The sequence below is a fragment of the Rana temporaria genome, chromosome 10 (assembly GCF_905171775.1).
Source record: "Rana temporaria chromosome 10, aRanTem1.1, whole genome shotgun sequence".
Lineage (NCBI taxonomy): Eukaryota > Metazoa > Chordata > Amphibia > Anura > Ranidae > Rana > Rana temporaria.
This window is the reverse complement of record NC_053498.1, coordinates 135,490,585-135,511,539: the sequence shown is the minus strand read 5'-3', so window position 1 is coordinate 135,511,539 and position 20,955 is coordinate 135,490,585. Positions and strand designations below refer to the sequence as shown.

The 20,955-nt window shown below is 44.3% G+C and overlaps 1 protein-coding gene across 1 annotated transcript in view; it reads right to left on the bottom strand.

Annotated features, from left to right (window-relative positions):
• CASZ1 (castor zinc finger 1) overlaps nucleotides 1-20,669 on the bottom strand; it is a 421,265-nt gene extending 400,596 nt beyond the window's left edge. The window contains exon 1 of the mRNA XM_040326347.1: nucleotides 20,435-20,669. The gene's annotated coding sequence lies outside the window, so the exon portion shown is untranslated. The remainder of the gene's footprint in view (nucleotides 1-20,434) is intronic.
• Between the last annotated feature and the right edge of the window lie 286 nt (nucleotides 20,670-20,955).

Genomic DNA, 20,955 nt, shown 5'->3' with positions numbered 1-20,955 from the left:
TTATGTTGGCGTAGCGCATACGAGATGCGATACGCCCGCTCAAATATACGCCAATGTATCTGAATCCGGCCCGAAGTTGGGGTGACCTCGCCTTGAGAAGATCGCACACACAGAAGAAACAGAGAGCCAAGTGATAAGTTTAGAAGTCCATACAACCTTAATTCTTGACAGTGATGTAACAACGGTATCCACCACGTTTTGGGGGTCCAAAAATACCCCTTCATCAGGGCAACTTTGATTAATGGGGTTCTTAATATGGACTGCATCAAAATCTCCCATACAGGTATCTGCTTGTTTGAACTAGAAGCCTGCAGAGCTCAATGACTACTTCAGGGGTAGGCAACCTCGGCCCTCCAGCTGTGGTGAAACTACAAGTCCCATGAGACATGGCAAGACCCCAACAATCACAGGCGCGACTCCTAGAGGCAGAGGCAGGATGGAATTTGTAGTTTTACGACAGCTGGAGTGCCGAGTTGGCCTACCCCTGGACTATGGGATGGTGTGATGGTATTGCCAGTATGGCATGCAGAGCTCAATGGCTGTATAAGGGCATTGCCGGTACGACATAAAGAACCCAATGGCTGTGTAAGGGCATTGCTGGTACGACATAAAGAACTCAATGGCTGTGTAAGGGCATTGTTGGTATGGCATGCAAAGCTTAATGGCTGTGTGATAGCATGCGGGTACAACACGCAAAGCTTAATGGCTGTGTAATGGTATTGCCGGTAAGGCATGCAGAGCTTAATGGCTGTGTGATGGCTTTGCCTGTACAGCATGCAGAGCTCAGTGACTGTGTAAGGGCGTTGCTGGTATGGCATACAGAGCTTAATGGCTGTGTGATGGCATTGCCAGTAAAGAATGCAAAGTTCAATGGTTGTGTAAAGGCATTGCCGGTAAGGTATGCAGAGCTCAATGGCTGTGTGATGGTATTGCAGGTACGGCATGCAGAGCTTAATAGCTGTATCATGGCTTTGCAGGTACGGCAGGCTGAGCTCAATGACTGTGTAAGGGCATTGCTGGTATGGCATGAAGAGTTCAATGGTTATGTAAGGGCATTGCCGTATGGCATGCAGAGCTCAATAGTGTAAGGGCATTGCTTGTATGGCATGTAGAGGACAATGGCTGTGTGGGGTACGGCATGCAGAGCTCAATGGCTGTGTGATGGTATTGTCGGTACGGCATGCAGAGTTTAATGGCTGTGCGATGGCTTTGCCGGTACGGCATGCGGAGCTCAATGACTGTGTAAGTGCGTTGCTGGTATGGCATGCAGAGCTCAATGACTGTGCAAGTGCGTTGCTGGTATGGCATGCAGAGCTCAATAGTTGTGTAAGGGCATTGCTGGTACAGCATGCAGAGCTCAATGACTGTGTAAGGGCATTGCTGGTATGGCATGCAGATCTTAATGGCTGTGTGATGGCACTGCCAGTACAGCATGCAGAGCACAATGGCTGTGTAAGGGCATTGCTGGTATGACATGCAGAGCTTAATGGCATTGTCAGTACGGCATGGGGAGGTTAATGGTTGTGTGATGGCATTGTCGGTAAGGCATATGGAGCACAATGGTTGTGCAAGGGCATGCCGGTATGGCATGCTGAGCTCAATGACTGTGTGAAGGCATTGCTGTGTGATGGCATGCAGGGCACAATGACTGTGTGAGGGCATTGCTGTGTGATGGCATGCAGGGCACAATGACTGTGTGAGGTTATTGCTGTGTGATGGCATGCAGGGCACAATGACTGTGTGAGGGCATTGCTGTGTGATGGCATTGCTGGCATCGAGCTCGGCATACTTCCAGTTCATGCAATCCGATCCTCATTTAGGATATATTGATACAGTCCATATAGGAAGCCCAGCAATCCGATTTCAGCCCGGATGAAGCCGTATTTTTGACTTATGCCTCTCCCTGTCCCGTCCTTACACCCCTGGCACAGTCACCATAACACCGATATTCAGCAGACATTTGGATCAGTAAATTGGTGGAATGTCTTTATCACAGTCATGAATACATTTCATAGCGTGAGAGGAACGTTTCCCTTCAACTCTAAAAACAGTGAACAGTACAAATAATCAATACATCACTGCAGGTCGTCACATCAATAACCACGTGGACGGGACATCCATCTACAGGATAACAAACTGACCCATGTGACTTCTGTGGGGAGGCCGTCATCTTGGCACTCGGTAGAATATCGTACTAGGGCAACTTTTTTTTAAGGCAGGTGGCAATTATCCTACCAGCGCGTCTTTAGAGTGTGGCAGGAGATAAGAACACACGCGTGTCCCCGGAGCCGACGCGCGTTCCCGGCGTGCGCGATCGCTTGTGACAGAACGAGAACTGAAATGTGTGTGTATGGACTCACACATCCCAGTTCTCTCAGAGGAGAGGAGTTCAATTGTGTGTCCTTACTAAATAGGAACAACAATACGTCTCCTCCCCAAGTCAGTCCTATCCCCATACAGTTAGAACACACCCAGGGAACACATTTAACCCCTTGATCGCCCCCTAGTGTTAACCCCTTCCATGCCAGTGACATTTATACAGTAATCAGCAGCTATTTTTAGCTCTGATCGCTGTATAAAGGTCACTGGTCCCAAAATAGTATCAAAAGTGTCTGCTCTGTCTGCTGCAATGTCGCAGTCCTGATTCTGAGCCACGTGTGCCCTATGCGAGTCCCACCAATGAGACCTTCGGTAGCTGCCTATGAGCTATGTGAACATACCATATGTAGAGCGCTGTGTAAATTGTTGGCGCTAAAAAAAAGGTGCAATAATTACAGATTCAGGGAATGCACCAATGAAGGCCTCCTATGCAACATGGCCTGTTGTAGGTACTTAGGCTGGGGTTAGGCCTGCGATGAAACTGCTGCCCCCCTGAAAATCTATCTACGTTTGCTTTAAATCCCAGCAATGAGAAACCTGGGTGTTACACAACTACTGCGCCCAACACAGGGAGACCCACTACCGTGCCCAGCAGAGGGAGAACAAATACTGTGCCCAGCAGAGGGAGAACCACTGCAATGCCCAACAGAGGGAGACCCACTGACGTGCCCAACAGAGGGAGACCCACTGACGTGCCCAACAGAGGGAGACCCACTGCCATGCCCAAACACAACAGAGAGACACCAACTACGATGCCCAACAGAGGGAGACCCACAACCACGCCCAACAAAGGGAGACCCACCGCTGTGCTCAACATAGGGAACCAACTACCAAGCCCAACAGAGGGACACCAACTACCAAGTCCAACAGAGGGACCCCAACTACCAAGCCCAACATAAGAAGAACAACTATCCTGCCCAATAACTATGCCCACCACAGAGAGATCAACTACCGTTCCCAACATAGGGAGACCAGCAACTATGCCCGCCATAGAGAGATCAACTACCGTGCACCAACATGGGGAGACCAACTACCGTGCCCAATGTAAGGACACCAACTACTGTGCCCAACACAGAGAGACCAGCTACCGTGCTTAACATAGGGACACCAGCTATCATGCCCAACATAGGGACACCAACTACCGTGCCAAACATAGAGAGACCAACTACCGTGCTCAACATAGGGACATCAACTACTGTGCCCAACACAGGGACACCAACTACCACGCCCAACACAGACACCAACAATTGTGCCCAACATATGGAAACCAACTACCGTGCCCAACACAGACACCAACTATTGTGCCCAACATACGGAAACCAACTACCGTGCCCAATATAGGGACACCAACTACCGCGCCCAACACAGAGACACCAATTAAACTTTCTACTCAGTGCACCAAGCAAACATGATCATGGAAAGCCTCAGAAATGCTTTCTAAACAGGGAACTTGCCAGTTATTAGTTAAAAGTGAGACTCCTTGAAGTGCTCCGATGAAAAGGACATTCGGGTACGTGTAACCGAGCCGGCAGAGCAGACGAGCCAAGAACAGAGACCTGCAGAGGGATCACACCCTGTTCAGGGACCAGGCATGGAACGAGCAACCACACGGGAGGAACTGCAACACGGCGGACTACCGAAGAACGGCTAAAGCAGAACCACCAAGGTGTTTTATTTTTACCGGTACTGAGCGGCGCGCACAGGCTTCTTCCCGGGACCGCAGAGGATAAATAGATTTGACAACAGACTAACGTAACCATCTCATTTTTCTAATGAAACTGTTAAGTGCTTTCTCATCCCCCCCCCCACCCCGCCACCCTTTGATCGACAGAGATACATTTCTAGGGAAATGGAGTAGCGGCAACTTTTTTTTTTTTTACAAGAGCTGCCTTCGAGGTCTCCCCCAGTCACCGAGGACAGCAGAAGGGCCACTACCGTCTCCCCGGCTCTGCCTCCCTTCCCTCCGTGTCCTTAAGACTCCTCTCACCTTGAGGAGTGTTAGGATTACCCGGCATTTATACTCAATGCTTCTCTTTATTCCTTAAGACTTATTAAGAATGATAATGAGCTCCAAAGGACCGTCACGTCGCTCTCCTTCCCTCTCTCTCCGCCGCTCTCTTCTCTACGTGCCGATTCTGTCAAAGGCACACAGGACGAATCGAGACCGCAAAAAAAAAAAAAAAATTAAATAAAAAAAAAAAAAAATCTGACAATATGGATCAAGGACACTTGAGGATTTATATTCTATAATTCCACCCTTTCTTTTGTTTTTATTATTCCTCTTCAAATTTCTCATCCCCCTCCCGGACTTTGACCGGGGACGCGAGGAGGCAGCCTGCCTAGAAAACCTCGTTAATGGGAAGCCCTTAAACGGCTGATTAATTTTAGCAAAATTTACGATGTCCTCTTTTCCCCTTCTTATTCTTGCTTTCATTTCGGCTGCCGTGTGCCGGCAAAAGAGCGTTAACCTGGCTGCCTCGCTTCTCTTTCACCTAGCCGGGGTACTTTAGTAAAAAGCGCAAAAAAAATTATATATAAAATTTTTTTTTTTTAAATTGAGGCATAAAAAAAATAAAATTTAAAAATAAAAGAGGAAGAGTAAACTTTACCTCGAACGTAAAAATCCAGAAACATAAACCATGCAGGGACCGCGTTTGGTTGGGAATAGGATAAAAGGCCTGAGTGGTGCGCCGCGGTTGCACAGATAGGCAATTCGGTTAGATAGGCAACAAAATTTGCTCTGAGACTCCGTTCACGTCGTTCCCTTTTTTTGCTACACAGAGGATTATAGGGCCAGATTCAGGTAGAATTGCGGCGGCGTAACGTATCGTAGATACGTTACAACGCCGCAAGTTTTCATCGCAAGTGCCTGATTCACAGAGCACTTGCAATGAAAACCTACGCCGGCGTAAGCCCGCGTAATTTAAATGGGCGTGTGCCATTTAAATTATTCGCGCTCCCGCGCCGGACCTACTGCGCATGCTCCGTTTAGAAAATTCCCGCCGTGCTTTGCGCGAAGTGACGTCATTTTTTCGAACGGCGACGCGCGTAGCGTAATTCCGTATTCCCGGACGGCTTACGCAAACGACGTGAATTTTTTAATTTCGACGTGGGAACGACGGCCATACTTTATACAGCACATACGTGTGCTGTGTAAAGTTAAGGTACCCAAAACAACGACTAACTTTGCGACGGGAAACTAGACTAGCGGCGACGTAGCGAACGTGAAAAACCGCTGTGGATCGCCGTAACTCCTAATTTGCATACCCGACGCTGATTTACGACGCAAACTCCACCCAGCGGCGGCCGCGGTACTGCATCCTAAGATCCGACAGTGTAAAACAATTACACCTGTCGGATCTTAGGGCTATCTATGCGTAACTGATTCTATGAATCAGCCGCATAGATACTCTGAGAGATACTCCGTCGTATCGCGACTGTGAATCTGGCCCATTGACTCTGTGCTTCCCTCTGTTGATATGAAAACACGCCAACTTCCTGCTTATACTGAGCGGGCCAACGTCAATTTAAAGCGTCAACGCTGCGCCGGCGGTACATAAAGCCGGCAAACGCTTCACAGTGCGCTACGCAAAGTTGCAGCATCTCGGTGCGTTTCTCTCTACCTAAAGTGTATGTAAATGCCAACAATTAATTTCTCTAATGCCGCATACACACGACCGTTTTTCGGGTTGTAAAAAATGACGTTTTTAATGGTCTAGAAAAAAAACTAGTTTTTTTTAACCCGAATATTAAAACGGCCTTGCCTACACACGATCGTGAAAAAAAAAAATGCTCTAGCAAAGCGCGGTGTACGACGGCACTATAAAGGGGAAGTTCCATTCGGATGGCGCCACCCTTGGGGCTGCTTTTGCTGATTTTGTGTTAGTAAAAGTTTGGCGAGAGACGATTCGCGCTTTTCAGTCTGTTACAGTGTGATGAATGTGCTTACTCCATTACGAGCGCTAGTTTTACCAAAAAAGTTTTTTTGGAGCATTTTTCCAGCTTCAGAGAAAAACAATGAGGGCCAGATTCAGAGAAGAAGTACGCCGGAGTATCTGCTGATACTCCGGCGTACTTTCAAATTTGCTGCGTTGTATCTTTATTTGTAATTCACAAAGATACGACGGCTTTTGGCTAAGATCCGACAGGCGTACGGCTTCGTACGCCTTCGGATCTTAAGATGCAATATTTCGGCGGCCGCTGGGTGGAGATCGCGTTGTTTTCCGCGTCGGGTATGCTAATTAGCTGTTTACGGCGATCCACAAAGGTACGCGCATTCGTCGCATTCTCTTACGTCGTCGCTAGTCGGCTTTTCGCGTCGCAAAGTTACGGCTGCTATTTAGGTGGTGTAACAATAGACAGCCCATGTTAAAGTATGGCCGTCGTTCCCGCGTCAAATTAAAATTTTTTTTTTTTTTGCGTAAGACGTCCGGGAATACGAAAGGACGTAACGCACGTCGCCGTTCAAAAAACACGTCGGGGCGCCGTAATTTTGCGCAAAGCACGGCGGGAAATTTCCTAACGGAGCATGCGCAGAACGTTCGGCGCGGGAACGCGCCTAATTTAAATGGTACACGCCCCATTTGAATTAGGCGGGTTGCGCCGGACGGCTTTACGCTACGCCGCCGCAAGTTTACACGCAAGTGCTTTGTGAATCAAGCACTTACGACGAAAACTTGCGGCGGAGTAACGTAAAGGGGATACGTTACGCCGCCGTAATTGTTTGTGAATCTGGCCCTGAATGCCCCTAACAGCTTTTATTTTAGCTGTTTTTCCATTTTTTTTTTTTTTTTTTAACGGTTTAAAAGGAGTAGTACAGTACGGTAAAAAAAAAAAAAAAAAGTTGAAAAAAAGTTTTATGCAACATTTAGTAGCAGTACAGTAAAAAAAAAAAAAAAAAAAAAAAAAAAAAAAAACACACACAAACACCACACTAATAAAAATAAAAAATTAAATAAAAAACACACTAATGAAATGCTAATGCTCCTATCAGCATTTTTTTATCCAGTGTTTAACTTTTTTTGAGCTTAATATGATTGTAAAGGCTATTTTTTTTTTTTTAAACATGTTATACTTACCGCCTCTGTGCAGTTAATTTTGCACAGAGCAGCCCGGATCCTCCTCTTCTCGGGTCCCTCTTCGCTGCTCCTAGGCCCCTCCCTCCTTTGAGTGCCCCTCAGCCTGCAGCAGCTTGTTACAGGGGGCACCTGAGCCGAGTCACAGCTCTGTGTATCCATTCAGATACGGAGCCCCAAACTGGCCCCACTCCTGATTGACAGCCACGGGAGCCAATGGTGCTGCTGCTCTGTCTCAGCCAATCAGGAGGAGTGTATAAAATGCATGAAGATAAAAACCTTCTGCCTTTACAACTCCTTTAAAATAGAAATGAAAGGCAAACCATTTGTATATGGATACAGTGGAACCTTGGATTACAAGCATAATCCGTTCCAGGAGAAGGCTTGTAATCCATTGCATATCAAAGCGAGTTTCCCCATAGAAGTCGATGGAAACAAATATAATTCGTTCCGCATTGACTTCTATTGCATGCAATACCGCATGTGGCCAGAGGTGGGGGGCGCCGGAGAGACCCGGAAATACTGGGAGGCGGTTCGGATGCAGTCGTGAACCCTCAGAAAGGTTTGGAAACTGAGTATTTCCAAACGGCTCTGAGTATTTCTGAGTCACTACTGCGCACCCCACCTCTGGCCACATGCGGTATTGCATGCAATAGAAGTCAATGTGGAGCAAATTATCTTTGTTTCCATTGGGCTGGATTCAGGTACGAATTGCGCCCTCTTACGGAGGCGCAGCGTACCGTTTTAACGTTGCGCCTCCGTAATTTACGTGCGCTACGCTTCATTCATGAAGCAGTAGCTACGTAATTTGCGCGGGCGCTCCTTAAAACTGCCCGGTGTAAGGGCGTGTAATTTAAATGATCCCGTAGGGGGCGTGGATCATTTAAATTAGGCGCGTTCCCGCGCCGAGCGTAGTGCACATGCTCCGTCGGGAAACTTTCCCGACGTGCATTGCGGTAAATGACGTCGCAAGGACGTAATTTGCTTCAAAGTGAACGTGAATGGCGTCCAGCGCCATTCACGATTCACTTACGCAAACAACGTAATTTTCAAATTTCGCGACGCGGGAACGACGGGTATACTTAGCATTGGCTGCTCCTGCTAATAGCAGGAGCAGCCTTACGCGGAACCCGACGAACACAAACGACGTAAAATGCGTACGTAGGGCGCGCGTACGGTTGTGAATCGGCGTTAGTATGCAATTTGCATACTCCACGCTGACCACTACGGGAACGCCACCTAGCGGCCATCGTAAGAATGCAGCCTAAGATACGACGGCATAAGAGCCTTAGGCCAGTCATATCTTAGGCTACAGTCGGCGTAACGAGCTTTCTGAATACAGAAAAGTCGTTACGCCGGCGCAACTAAGCAATTGCGCTGCGTAACTATTTTTTTTTTTTTGAGCTGGCGCCATCTGGTGGTGGCCGTTGGTATTACAAGTTAAGCATTACAAGTTAAACAGCAATTCTAATGTAATTTTTCACTATTTTCACTGCCATCTCCTTCCCTCTAATTAGAACCCCCAAACATTATATATATTTTTTATCCTAACACCCTAGAGAATAAAATAGCGATTGTTGCAATACTTTCTGTTACGCCGTATTTGCGCAGCGGTCTTACAAGCGCACTTTTTTGGGAAAAAATTACACTTTTTTTAATTAAAAAATAAGACAACAGTAAAGTTATCCCCATTTTTTTTAATATTATGAAAGAAAATGTTACGCCGAGTAAATTCATACCCAACATGTCACGCTTCAAAATTGTGTCCGCTTGTGGAATGCCGACAAACTTTTTTACCCTTTAAAATCTTCATAGGCGACGTTTAAAAAAATCTACAGGTTGCATGTTTTAAGTTACAGAGGAGGTCTAGGGCTAGAATTATTGCTCTCGCTCTACCAATCGCGGCGATACCTCACATGTGTGGTTTGAACACCGTTTACATATGCGGGCGCTGCTCACGTATGTGTTCACTTCTGCGTGCAAGCTCGTCGGGACGGGGTGCGTTTTCTGGCTCCTAACTTTTTTAGCTAGCTCCTAGATTCCAAGCAAATTTGTCAAACCCTGACTTACACCAGTGCTGGTGGTAATAATGCGCTCGCTGACACCAGTGCTGGGGGTTAATAATGTGTCCGCTGACACCAGTACTGTTGTTTTTGAAGTTTGAAAGTTTGCATGCGGCCCCCCATGGCATATGAAAACTTGTCTTGTGGCCCTCAGGTAATTTGAGTTTGAGACCCCTGATCTATAGTATCTATCCATCCATCTATCTATAGTATATATCCATCTATAGTATCTATCCATCCATCTATAGCATCTATCTATTGTATCTATCTATAGTATCTATCCATCTATTGTATCTATCAATAGTATCTATCCATCCATCCATCCATCTATAGCATTTATCTATTGTATCTATATATAGTATCTAGCCATCTATTGTATATATCTATAGTATCTATCCATCCATCCATCTATTGAATCTATCTATAGTATCTATCCATCCATCCATCTATAGTATCTATCCATCCATCTATCTATAGTATCTATCCATCTATCGTATGTATCTATCCATCCATCTATAGTATCTATCTATAGTATAGTATCTATCTAAGATAGATACTATCTATCTACCCATAGATACTGGATAGATAGATAGATAGATAGATAGATAGATAGATAGATAGATAGATAGATAAATAAGTATCTATCTTGTGTTTTGGTAAGTGTAAAGTTGATTGTACGGAGATCGCACTGTCCGATTATACAATGTACAGAGACCTAAAACTCACTACGAGAGAAGCACCGAAATTATCGGACAAAAATAAAGGTATCAGATGCCGATAATGGCGCAGAAAAAGCACACAATTTTGGTGTGATTTTATGGCGATTTTACTGTTTTTCATGTCGCGCGACTCAAAAAAACGCATCAAAAACGGTGCATTGATGCATTCTTGCTGCATTTTCAATGTATTTCATAAAAGGAGGTGCCTTTTATTATTATTATTATTTTTTTTACATACATAAGATTTAAAGTGTGCATTTTTCTTGTGCTTTTGTGAACACAAAGTTGCGTGATTTTGCCCAAATTTTTCCTGCGACTTGAAGCAATGCCTGTGTAATCTTGGAGGTCTATGGACCTCAAGTCGCATCAAAGTCAGACCAAAATAGTACAGGGACTACTTTGAAGTCAGTGCGACTTGAAGACGCACAGATATGAATGGTACTCATTGGAAATCATGGGGTACGACTTGTCAATGTGACTTCTGACAGTCCCCGCTCACACGCATACGCTCAGTTTCTCTACTACCAGCTTTAAGCAGTGGTGGCCCGTCCATATGGGGCGCAGGGGCGACGCCCTCTTAATCCATGTGCCCATCCCCTAATGTACATACAGGGCGCCGCCCCCTCAATCCATGCGCCCGTCCCCTAATCTACATGCTGGGCGCCAGACACATGGATTCCAATGTTTTTTTTCTTTTATTAGAAGCACATGATTAGAGCCTGAGACTCTAATTGGCTTAACCACTTCCCGCCCGGTCAATAGTCAATTGACGTCGGGGAAGTGGTTGTGAAATCCTGACTGGACGTCTATTGACGTCCTGCAGGATTACATGCCGGCACGCGCATCGCGGCGATCGGTGATGCGGGGTGTCAGTCTGACACCCTGCATCTCCGATCTCGGTAAAGAGCCTCCGGCGGAGACTCTTTACCACGTGATCAGTCGTGTCCAATCACGGCTGATCACGATGTAAACAGGAAGAGCCGTTGATCTGACAGACGCGAGTAGAGGAGAGCCGATTGGCGGCTCTCCTGACAGGGGGGGGGGGGGTTCGTGCTGATTGTTTATCAGCGCAGCCCCCCCTCTGATGCCAACACTGGACCACCAGGGAGTGCCCCCCGGGGCTCAATATAGCACACAAATGTGACAAAAACAAAAAAACAATAAAAATTAACACAATCAATGCCAATCAGTTCCCACAAATGGGCACTGACTGGCAACATGGGCACTGACTGAAATGATGCCCAGCAATGCCATCAGTGCCACCCCTCAGTGTCCATCAGTGCCACCCAGTCTCTATTAGTGCCACCTCTTAGTGCCCATCTATGCCCAGCGCCCACCTAACAGTGCCCATCTGTGCCACCCATAAGTACCCATCAGTGCCACCCATGATTGCCGCCAAAGAGTGCACATCAGTGCCGCCTATGAGTGCCCATCAGTGCCGCCTCATCGGTGCCCATAATTGAAGAAGAAAACTTACTTGTTTACAAAAAAAAAAATTACCAGAAAAAAATAAAAAAACTTAATTTTTTTTCAAAAATTTCGGTCTTTTTTTAGTTGTTGCGCAAAAAATTTAAATCGCAGAGGTGATCAAATACCACCAAAAGAAAGCTCTATTTGTGGGAACAAAATAACATTTTCATTTGGGTACAGTGTAGCACGACCGCGCAATTGTCATTCAAATTGCGACAGTGCTGAAAGCTGAAAATTGGCTTGGGCAGGAAGGTGCGTAAGTGCCTGGTATGGAAGTGGTTAAAAAAAGGGTGGGCTCGGGGCACAGTGAGCCCACCCCAGTTGTGACATTAGCCAATATTGGTCTTCCCGATTCTCCTCCCAGCCAATCCTGGCTCAGGATGTGGGTCCTGAGCCGGGAAGCAATCCAAGCGATTGGAGCAGGAGGAGGGAGGAGACACAGGGGAAGCCTCACCGCCATGAAGCCGAGAAAGGAGGAGGTGCCACCCAGAGGAAGCCTGCAAACTAGATTGGGTATGGGAGACCCAACCGACCGACAGATTTCCGCCCCCCCCCCTCCCAATAAATATACCACCAGCCACCACTGGTCTTCAAGCGCATTTGCCCTTGTAGGCTCCAATGGTTGCGCCTGTAAACGCACAAGATGCGTTTGTGTGCATTTGTATGCCCAATAAACTCCTCTCCTCTCTTTTCCCAGCCCAGAAAAAAAAAAGACTCCTGAACCGCGATGGGCTCCTGACAACAAAGCTTCCATATCTCTAGGAATGTGCCCTGCTTGCGGGAAAAATGTGGGCGCACAGTGGCACTAAACCCATCGATTGAAACCTTTTCCCAAGACAGGTACATTCCAGGCATGCCAGAATTGATAACTCTTAACTGAACCGTCAAGCCATCCAATGGCTGGCGCCATAACTGATCACATGTGCAGAATCACGGCAGCTGCAGATCAAAGAGAGGCCAAGATGGCGGCTTCCTTGGATGCAAAGGAGAGGAGGGTTTAGTTCCGATTTAAAGCGGTATACAACCCCAAAATATACTTCTTTAGATGTGGTGGCTGCATTCGTTTTCTGTATTTAGTCTTTTTTTCCTTTAGGCTCGGTTCACACTTCTGCGACTTGGGATCCGACTTGTGAGACCCCCCCCCCCCCCCCCCCAAGTCACATGAAATCCCATGTTAGTCAATGAGAGCGGACTTAATTGGCACTACTGAAGTCGCTCCGACATTAGAAAAGGTTCCTGTACTACTTCCTATCCGACTTAGATTCATAAAGACCGCCGTAACTTTGTGCGGGCGTAGCGTATCTCAGATACGCCATGCCCGCTGTAACTTAGTGAGGCAGGGGCTGGATTCACAAAGTTACGGCGGCGTAGCGTAAATCTGCCGGCGTAAGCGCTCCGAATTAAAATTTTGAAGAGGTGGGCGTGTTTTATGTAAATAAAACATGACTCTGCGTAAATGACGTCTCTAACGAACGGCGCATGCGCCGTCCGTGAACGTATCCCAGTGCGCATGCTCCTAATCACGTCGCAAATAGTCAATGCTTTCGACGTGAATGTAATTTACGCATAGCCCTATTTGCAAACGACGTGAACAACGCAAAATTTGACGCTGTCCCGGCGTCCATACTTAACATTGGATACGCCTCATATAGCAGGAATAATGTTACGCCGGAAAAAGCCTTACGTAAAAAAATCCGCCGGGCGCACGTACGTTTCTGAATTGGCGTATACAGCTCATTTGCATATTCTACGCCGAAATCAACGGAAGCGCCACCTAGCGGCCAGCGTAAATATGCAACTAAGATACGACGGCGTAAGAGACTTACGCCAGTCGGATCTTAGCCAAATTTCGGCGTATCTTGTTTTCTGAATACAGAAAAAAGATACGCCGGCGCATCCTAGAAGTTACGCGGCGTATCAACAGATACGCCAGCGTAACTTCTTTCTGAATCTACCCCATAGACTTTAATAGAAGTCGCCTCCAAGTCGGATCCTCATCTATATTGATGCGATTTGGATCGGACATTACAGGAAGATTACCCAGGCATTATTCCCTGAAAGTCGCTTCTAAAAGTCGCATCAAAGAAGTACTCAAGTCGCCTGGCAAAGTTACGACTTTCAGGTGGCATTAGTGTGAACCAAGCCCAATTCTCACCCCTGTTCATTCCGCCAGCTAGTTTTAAACTCACTTTAACAAACCAAGCTGCTCAGTAAAAGTGGCAGATATAGGGATGAGACAAACCATTTACCACTGACAGGGGTGCTTACAATGATCAGCTTTTATTTATTGATGGAAAACTTTTATCCCCAAAAGGGAATTTTTTTTTTGCTGTAACTGCTTATAAAGTCTTATCTGGAATTTGGCCTCAATTTGTGATTGAAATCTACCGAAGGCAAGCACTCAGAGGGGAAATTTGATAGGTAGAGGATTTGTGTTAGAAGGGGTGATTTTTTTTGCAGGGGGATTTGGGGAGAGAGAGGATTTTGGGCAGGTGGGGGGTAAAAATATTTATGCTGGGAAGGTGGATTTGGAGTGGGGGGGAGGTTTCTTTTGTGGGGGGGGGGGGGGTTCGAGGTAGTAGGGGGTTCAAATATTTGTACTGGTAGGGGGGGATTTGGAGTGGGGGGGGATTTGTGTTGTAGTGAATTTGTGCTGGAAGGTGGGATTATTTTTACGGGGGGATTTGGGCAGAGAGAGGACTTATTTGTGTAAATATTTGTGCTGGGAGGCAATTTGATAGGTAGAGGATTTGTGTTTAGAGGGGGTGATTTTTTGTGTGTGTGTGTGTGTGGGGGGGGGGGGGGTGATGGGTGTGCAAATATTTGTGATGGAAGGGTGGATTTAGAGTGGTCAGATGGGAAATTTGATAGGTAGAGGATTTGTGTTAGAAGGGGGGATTTGGGGAGAGAGAGAGAGGATTTGAGGTGGGGAGGATTTGTACTAGAACAGGGGATTAGGGGATTAGGGGAAATCTGTGCTGGGAGGGGGGGTGGGGACTTGGAGGGGAGAGGATTTGTGCTCAGAGGGGAAATTTGAGTGGTGGAGGATTTGTGCTAGTAGGTGATTATTTTTGCGGGGGGGGGGGGATTTGAGGTAGGAGGGGGTGCAAATATTTGTGCTAGGTGGGGGGGATTTGGAGTTGGGAGGATGGGGATTTGTGTTGAGGGAAAATTTAAGGTGTAGAGGACTTGTTCTAGGAGAGGTGATTTTTTATTGCGGGGGGGGTGGGGGTTTGGGGAGAGAGAGGAGGATCAGAGGCGGCCGTCCATTAAGGGTACACAGGCCCCGCCCCATCCATGTGTCTGCCACTTTTGAGGACGCCGGATGCATAGATTCCAATGGCGAGGAGGTGCTTCTTTTTTTTTTTAGGGGTGAAGAGGCAAGGCTGCCGTGATGGATGAGAGGACATGCCTGCCCGATGGCAACCACCTAGATGGGGTAAGACAGTGAGCGGGCAGGAAGGGGGGGGGTTGGGGGTTTGAGGTGCCACCCCCTAAAAAAAAAACAAAAAAAAAACACACACACACACACACACACACCAGCTGTTACTGAGGGGGGGGGGTGATTTTTTTTTGGGGGGGGCATTTAAACTTTGAGATTTGCGGGTGAAAATCTTTGTGCTGGAAGGGGGGATTCCAGCAGGGGAGCAGATTTGTTCCAGGAGGAGGGGCAATATTTAGGAGGATAAGAATGCAAATCAGTGCTTCATTTTTTGGGGGGGGCATTTAAACTTTGGGATTTGGGGGTGCAAATCTTTGTGCTGGAAGGGGGGGGGATTCCAGCAGGGGAGCAGATTTGTTCCAGGAGGAGGGGTAATATTTAGAGGATAAGCATGCAAATCAGTGCTTCATTTTTTTCTTTTTTTTGGGGGGGGGGGGGGGTTTCCTGACACATAAAGCTTGGGGGGGGGGGGGAGTTTGGCATGTTCGCCTTGGGCTCCAGGTGACCTTGTCCCAGGACTGCTAGGGTGTCTCCACTCTGGATGGAGGAGCAATGGAGCCACCCTGGGGCTGAAAGTAGGTTACTGGCTAGATCTCCAGGTAAAAATAAAAAAGGTGAAAAAAGCCCAAAAAAATTATAAAAAAAAAATTAAAAATAATAATAATAATAATAATAATAATAAATAATAAAAAAAAATAATAATAATAATAATAATAATAAATAATAAAAAAAATAATAATAATAATAATAATACAAAATGGTGCAAATTGGCTTTATTAACTCTTTAAACTGCAACACAATCAGTAGACGCATCTGAAAAAGATCTCCATCACTGTGGCGAGCCTTCCCTTTTAGCGAGACGGTTTCTTTTACGCTTCTTTTTTTTTTTTTTTATATAGCTTATGGTCGTCTCTCACCCCCCAACCCCCGATCCCTCGTTTATTGAAATTGATTAGTGACATATGAACGTACGATAGACAGGACAGCGGAATAAGTCAAATCCTAAAAGCATCCGGCGGTATGGCGGCCCTAGACGATCGCGGCGGTGTGGTGTGTGGGGGGGGGGGGGTTCCCGGCATAGTCCGGGGAGGTAGATGGTTGGAAAAAATCTCTTTCCAGAAGAGCCGGGATTTTAAATAAAAAATAAAAAAGAAGGAACACAAATTGCTAATCCCACTAAACCGTCCATATGGATAGCTGGGTTAGATAGATAAAAGATTAAAGGGGTTTTAATAAGGAAAAGGCGACGCAAGCCGCGGCATGTCGCCGATAGGTAGACTAGACCTCAAAAAAAGTTTTTTTTTCTTTGGGTGAAACAAAAAAATAAATAAAAAAAATACCACACCGATATAATAAATGACAATTCAATCTAAAGCTAATAAAATGATCACGACGGGCAAAAAAAAAAAAAAAGTTCCACCACGAGGATTTGCCCTGAAATTCCTTGAGGATGCGACTACTGCGACGTTTCCAGGGGGGGTCCCACCGCCACCGCCAACCAAAGAGAGGACAACCTCATCTGTCTACCAACTGACACTACAGCGTTTTTTTTTTTTTCGTTTAATAAAAAAAACAAAAAGATACAAATGAACAAAATGTGTTACTAAAGTATCTCTTGTTCTAACTCAAATTGTGTAAAGAATAAAAAAAAAGAAAAAAAGAAGAAGGGGAGATATGACTTTCCCTGAATGATCTGTTTAACCTAAGCCAGGGAGAGAGAAAAAAAAAAAAAAAAAAAGAAGTCATTAATTACTTATGTGAGCTATTCCTTCACAAAGACAATAAACCTGCCTGGTCGCCATGGATATGACATATTTGCTCTGAAAACAACACAATAATTAGCAAAGGGGAGAGATCCAAGGAGAATATGCAAACTCCGGAGTTTAAAGCTGTACAGCATTTTTTTTTTTTTTTTTTTTTTAAATAGAACTTGTCACAATCATTTCTGCACTGCAACCTAATGGCATAAACAAACAAAAACAAAAAATGCATCATCAAGGAAAATAAATAACATAGTTATAATAATAAAAAAATGATAATGATATTAAAGAAATAATAAAAAAAAAAAATGCATCATCAAGGAAAATAAATAACATAGTAATAATAAAAAAAATTATGATATTAAAGGAATAATAAAAAAAAAAAATGCATCATCAAGGAAAATAAATAACATAGTTATAATAATAAAAAAAATGATAATGATATAAAAGAAAAAAAAAAAAAATCACGTATTATTATTTTATTTTTTTCCTTGCCATCTATTGCAAGCCAGGGCACGAGAAACCCTACCTGCTTTTTGATCTTGTTTATTTTTTTTATTTTTTTTAACAGCCAAACAAATTATGTACTTATAGATTTCGTGTTTTTTTCTGGAGGAATTGCAAAAAAAAATAAAAAATAATAACATGGTCTAGTAAAACTGCGTTTCTCGGCTTACTTATTTTGTGGTTATTCAAGCTAAAAAAAAAAAAAATTTATAATTATAAATGGTGTGCAATTTAATCAAGGTCAATGATTTTATACATATATATTTTTATATATAAATATTAAATAGATCTAAGCAGATCTGGTGGAGTTACCTTGTTTACCTTTATATGATCAAGCTTATTATTATTTTTTTATGATTATGATATTATGAGTAAAAGTTTATTATTATGATTCATCATAAACTTGTGTTATGGGGAAAAAAATGCCCAGCTTTGCGCATGGAGCAGCACAGACCCGGGACTGCTTTGAAGTTGTTTATACATCACTGGGATTAAGTATAAAACAACACGATGGTGGAGCAGCTTTGTTTTTATTGCAAAAAAAATCCTCTTTTGGGTCAAAACAAGCTGAACACAAAAGCCTTGTTTAAAAAAAAAATTTTTTTTACTGTTTTTTTTTTTTTTTTAAACAATAGCTCCCCGCCAAAGTCTTTGATCTTAAAAGGTTTTTGAGATTTTCAGCAGGGGGGGGGGGGAGAGAAAAATGATCTATTTTAAATAATGATGCAACTTGAGGATCAAAGCCACGACTTTTCTGTGAGCCATAATAAGCTCGGCTTGGCACAACGCTGCAACCTCCCTCCTATAAAACCGAATCTACCGGAAATTTCTACCGGAGACTTCCACCGGAGATTTCCAAACAAACTTCCCAGCCACGCTCTGCAAAAAAAACCTTCCCGGCTGGCCCTTTAAAAGGGACTGCTGCTCCATAGAGTGTGATTTCTGAAAGAGATCAGTTGACATCTCTATGGAAACCAGCAACAGATTATCATCAACAGAATAAATAACTAGTCTAATAAATTAAACAGGAGGAGGCACAAGATCACAGAAACTTGATTACTCCACCAACAATATTCCCCATAAAGTCACTTCTACTGAGAGAGACAGAGGAGGCTGCAATGACACTTCTACGCAGAGCAAGGGGGCCGCTATCTACAGAACATTCTACCATCAGAGAAAATCACCGACCCGATACAATTATCAACAGAGATAGAGAGAGATAGATAGAGAGATAGATAAAGAGATAGAGAGATAGAGAGATAGATATAGAGTATAAGGAAGAAAGAATGAAGGTATATAATGTATACAGAAAATAGGGAAGGCAAAGAAAGAGGAAAGAAAGAAGAAAAAGAAAGGAAAGAAAAAAAAGAACAAAAAGAAAGAGAGGCAAGAAAGAGGAAAGAAAGAGGAAAGAAAATAAGGCAAAGAAAGAGGAAAGAAAGAAGAAAAGGAAAGAGGAAAGAAAGAAGAAAAAGAAAGAGAGGAAAGATAGAAGAAGAAGACATAAAGAGAGGAAAGAAAGGAAAAGAAAGAACTGAAAGAAAGAGAGCAAAGAGAAGAAAGAGAGCAAAGAGAAGAAAGAAAGAGAGCAAAGAGAAGAAAGAAAGAGAGCAAAGAGAAGAAATAAAGAGAGCAAAGAGAAGAAATAAAGAGAGGAAAGAAGGGAAAGAAAGAGAGGAAAGAAGGGAAAGAAAGAAAGGAAAGAGGGGAAAGAAAGAGGAAAGAAAGAGGAAAGAGGGGAAAGAAAGAATAAAGAAGGGGAAGAAAGAGAGGAAAGAGGGGAAAGAAAGAGGAAATAGGGGAAAGAAAGGAAAGAAAGAAAGGAAAGAAAGGAAAGAAAGGAAAGAAAGGAAAGAAAGGAAAGAAAGAAAAGAAAGAAAAGAAAGAAAAGAAAGAAAAGAAAGAAAAGAAAGAAAAGAAAGAAAAGAAAGAAAAGAAAAGAAAGAAAGGAAAGAAAGGAAAGAAAGAAAGAAAGAGAAGAAAGAGAAGAAAGAGAAGAAAGGAAAGAAAGGAAAGAAAGGAAAGGAAAGAAAAGAAAAGAAAGGAAAGAAAGGAAAGAAATGAAAGAAAGAAAGACATGTAAGAAAGGAGAGAAAGGAAAGGAAAAACAGAGGAAAGAAAGAGAGGAAAGAAAGGAAGGAAAGAGGAAAGAGAAAAGAAAGGAAAGAAAGAAAGGAAAAGAGTGGAGAGAGAGGAAAGAAAAGAAAGAAAAAAAAAAGAAAATAAAGAAAAGAGAGAAAAGAAAGAGAATCATGTAGATAGATAGAAAAAGTAGAGTAAGTAAGAAAGAATGAAAAGCATATGGATGAATGGATGGACAGAGTACTCAAAACACCACTGTGACCCTAAAGATATGGATGATAGATAGACATAGAAAGAAAAAAGAAAGAGAGAATGAAAGAAAAAGAAGAGAAGAGAGGAAAAGAAAATGAAAGAAAAGGAAAGAGAAGAAGATATGTAGATATAGTAATAATAATAATAATAATAATAATAATAATAATAATAATAATAAAAAGAAAAGAAAAGATGGATGAATAGGCAGACAGACCACTCAAATCTCTCAGAAAGAAAGACAAGGAGAAATAAAGAAAGAAAGAAATAAAGAAAGAAAGAAATGTGGATGAGTACAGATTGCTCAAAACACTCACTCTGCACCCAAAGAGATATAGATCGGTGAGACAGACAGACAGACAGATAGACATAGATAGGTAGGCATAGATAGATACTATAGATAGGTAGGCATAGATAGGTAGGCATAGATAGGTAGACATAGATAGGTAGACATAGATAGGTAGGCATAGATAGATACTATAGATAGGTAGGTAGCCCCCCCATGCCCGGTCTTTCTGTAAAGTTTGGTGCATTATTTCTCTATAGAAAGGATTGTCCAGACTATAGAACTTCCCGGGTCCTCATCTAGAGGAAGCCCCCCCCCCCCCCCCGGTGTCTCAGGGGGTCACCGCCTGTCACTCATGTCCCACCCAATCCTCTATTAGCAGTCCATGATCGGGGTACTTACTGGTGTCCTGGCAGGGTGCTCCCCTGGGCTCCCCCACACAGCAGGTTAGATGGGAGAAACTTCCCGGCAGTCACCACATTTCTCCGCACTTTTCCCGGAGAACATTCCACCTGGTTTCCAAAATCTATTTTTTCTGGTCAACGCCCCAAACTGTCCCTTTTTTCCTGGCGGTGCAGAGTTTGAGTGACAGATGGGGCACCTGTTCCCTGGCTCAAAAATAGGAGTGTGACATTGACCAAAAATGCACGGTTACACTCCCCCCCCCCCACCCCATTACACACACAAGACATACACACACCCCCTGGGCGAGACGCCTTCCTCCACCCCCTGCCCAGCCAGCACTGGGATCACTGGGAGGACAGAGCACTGCACCTATACACCCCCCATGTGCCCGGACTGTCTGGGGGCACAGCTGTCCGTGGGGAAGGAGAGCCGTCGTATACTGTGCTGCTGCTGCAGAACCTCTTAGATGAGTAGCAGCTGTCAGTGTGCAATGGAGACATCGCTCCTTACAGTGCAAA